Genomic DNA, 2,874 nt, shown 5'->3' with positions numbered 1-2,874 from the left:
CTCTCTCTTGTCCATCTCTGTTTTGTCTGTGTCTCTCCTGTCTGTCTTTCTCCTGTCTGTCTCTGTCCTGTTTGTCTCTGTCCTGTCTGTCCCTCCTGTTTGTCTCTCTTTTGTCTGTCTCTCTCCTGTTTGTCTCTTTTTTTATCTGTTTGTCTCCTCTCTATCTCTCTCCTGTCTGTGTCTCTCCTGTCTGTATCATTCCTATCTCTGTCCTGTCTGTCTCACTCTTCTCTGTGTGTCTCCTGTCTTTCTCTCCCCTGTCTATTTGCCTCCTGTTTGTCTCTCCCCTGTCTGTCTCTGTCCTGTCTTTCTCTGTCCTGTCTGTCCCTCCTGTCTGCGTATCTCCGGTCTGCCTCTTGTTTCTGTCACTCTTTTATCTGTCTCTCTCCTGTCTGTGTCTCTCCTGTCTCTGTCCTGTCTGTCCCTCCTGTCTGCCTCTCTCCTGTCTGCCTCTCTCCGGTCTGCCTCTCTCAGATCTGCCTCTTGTTTCTGTCTCTCTTTTATCTGTCTCCTGTCTGTATCTCTCCTTTCTTTGTCGTGTCTGTCCTTCCTGTATGTCTGTCTGTCTCCTGTCTATCTCTGTCCTGTCTGTCTCTCCTGTCTGTGTCTCTCCTGTCTGTCTCTCTCCTGTATGTGTCTTTCCTGTCTGTATCTCTCCTGTCTTTTTCCTGTCTGTCCTTCCTGTCTGTCTTCTCCTGTCTGTCTCTCTCTTGTCCATCTGTCTCCTGTCTGTCTCCTGTCTGTCTCTGCTGTCTGTCTCTCTTCTTTCTGTTTCTCCCCTGTCTGCCTCTCTCCTGTCTGTCTTTCCTGTCTGTCTCTCTTTTTGCTGTCTCTCTCCTGTCTGTCTTTCCTGTCTGTCTCTCTTTTTGCTGTCTCTCTCCTGTCTGTCTCTTTCCTGTCTGTATCTCTCCTGTCTTTCCTTTCTGTCCCTCTTGTCTGTTTCTCCTATGTGTTGCTCCTGTCTGTCTCTCCTGTCTGTTGCTCTCCTGTCTGTCTCTCCTGTCTGTCTCTGTCCTGTCTGCCTCTCGTGTCTCCCTCTCTTTTATCTGTCTATCTCCTGTCTGTCCTTCCTGTCTGTGTCTCTCCTGTCTGTCTCTTTGTCTGTCCTTCCTGTCTGTCTCTCCAATCTGTGTCTCTGCTGTCTGTCTCTCTCCTGTCTGTCTCTCCTGTCTGTCCTTCCTGTCTGTGTCGCTCCTGTCTTTCTTTTTGTCTGTCCTTCCTGTCTGTCTCTCCCGTCTGTGTCTCTCCTGTCTGTGTCTCTGCTGTCTGTCTCTTCTGTCTGCCTTTACTATCTGTGTCTCTCCTGTCTGTGTCTCTCTTGTCTGTCTCTCCTGTCTGTCTCTCTCTTGTCTCTCCCTCTCCTGTCTCTTTCCTGTTTGTCCCTCTTGTCTGTCTCTGTCCTGTCTGCCTCTCGTGTCTGCCTCTCTTTTATCTGTCTATCTCCTGTCTGTGTCTCTCCTATCTGTCCTTCCTGTCTGTCTCTCTCCTGTCTGTCTCTCCTGTCTGTCCTTCCTGTCTGTGTCTCTCCTGTCTGTGTCTCTGCCTCTCCTGTCTGTGTCTCTCCTGTCTGCCTTTACTGTCTGTGTTTCTCCTGTGTGTCTCTCCTGTCTATCTCTCTCTTGTCTGTCTCTCTCCTGTCTGTCTCTCTCTTGTCTGTCTCTCTCCTGTCTCTTTCGTGTCCGTCCCTCCTGTCTGTCTATGTCCTGTGTGTCTCTCCTGTATATCTCTCTCTTGTCTGTCTCTCTCCTGTCTCTTTCGTGTCTGTCCCTCCTGTCTGTCTATGTCCTGTCTGCCTCTCCTGTCTATCTCTTCTGTCTGTCTCTTGTGTCTGCCTCTCTTTTATTTGTCTATCTCCTGTCTGTCTCTTTCCTGTCAGTCTCTCCTATCTGTCTCGCTCATGTCTGTATCTTGTCTGTCTGTCGCCTGTCTGTCTCTCGCCTTTCTGTCACTCCTGTCTGTCTCTCCTGTCTTTCTGTCTTCTGTCTGTCTCTCCTTTCTATCTCTCTTTTGTCTGTCTCTTTCCTGTCTGTGCCTCGATTGTCTGTATCTCTCCTGTTTTTCCTGTCTGTCCTTCCTGTCTGTCTCTCCTTTTTGTCTCTCTCTTGTCTGTCTGTCTCTCTCCTGTCTGACTCTCCTGTCTGTCTCTCCTGTCTGTCCTTCCTGTCTGTGTCTCTGCTGTCTGTCTCTCCTGTCTGTGTCTCTCCTGTCTGCCTCTCCTGTCAGTCTTTCTGTTGTCTGTCTGTCTCCTGTCTGTCACTCCTGTCTGTCTCTCTTGCCTGTCTCTTTCCTGTCTGTCCCTCCTGTCTGTCTCTGTCCTGTCTGCCTCTCCTGTCTGTCTCTCTTCTGTCTGTCTCTCGTGTCTGCCTCTTTTTTATCTGTCTATCTCCTGTCTGTCTCGCTCCTGTCTGTATCTTGTCTGTCTGTCTCCTGTCTGTCGGTGTCCTGTCTCTCCTGTCTATCTCTCTCTTATCTATCTCTCTCCTGCCTGTCTCTCTCCTGTCTCTTTTGGGTCTGTCCCTCCTGTCTGTCTATGTCCTGTCTATCTCTCTTCTGTATGTCTCTCGTGTCTGCATCTCTTTTATTTGTCTATCTCCTGTCTGTCCTTCCTGTCTGTGTCTCCTGTCTATCCTTCCTGTCTGTGTCTCTCCTGTCTGTCTTTTTGTCTGTCCTTCCTGTCTTTCTCTCCCATCTGTGTCTCTCCGGTCTGTGTCTCTCCTGTCTCTCTCTCGCCTTTCTGTCACTCCTGTTTGTCTCTCCTGTCTTTCTGTCTCCTGTCTGTCTCTTCTTTCTATCTTTCTTTTGTCTGTCTCATTCCTGTCTGTGCCTCTATTGTCTGTATCTCTCCTGTCTTTTTCCTGTCTGTCCTTCCTGTCT

This window comes from Nematolebias whitei, chromosome 18 (assembly GCF_014905685.2).
Source record: "Nematolebias whitei isolate Nwh7 chromosome 18, NemWhi1, whole genome shotgun sequence".
Classification (NCBI taxonomy): Eukaryota; Metazoa; Chordata; class Actinopteri; order Cyprinodontiformes; family Rivulidae; genus Nematolebias; species Nematolebias whitei.
This window is presented reverse-complemented; position numbering follows the sequence as displayed.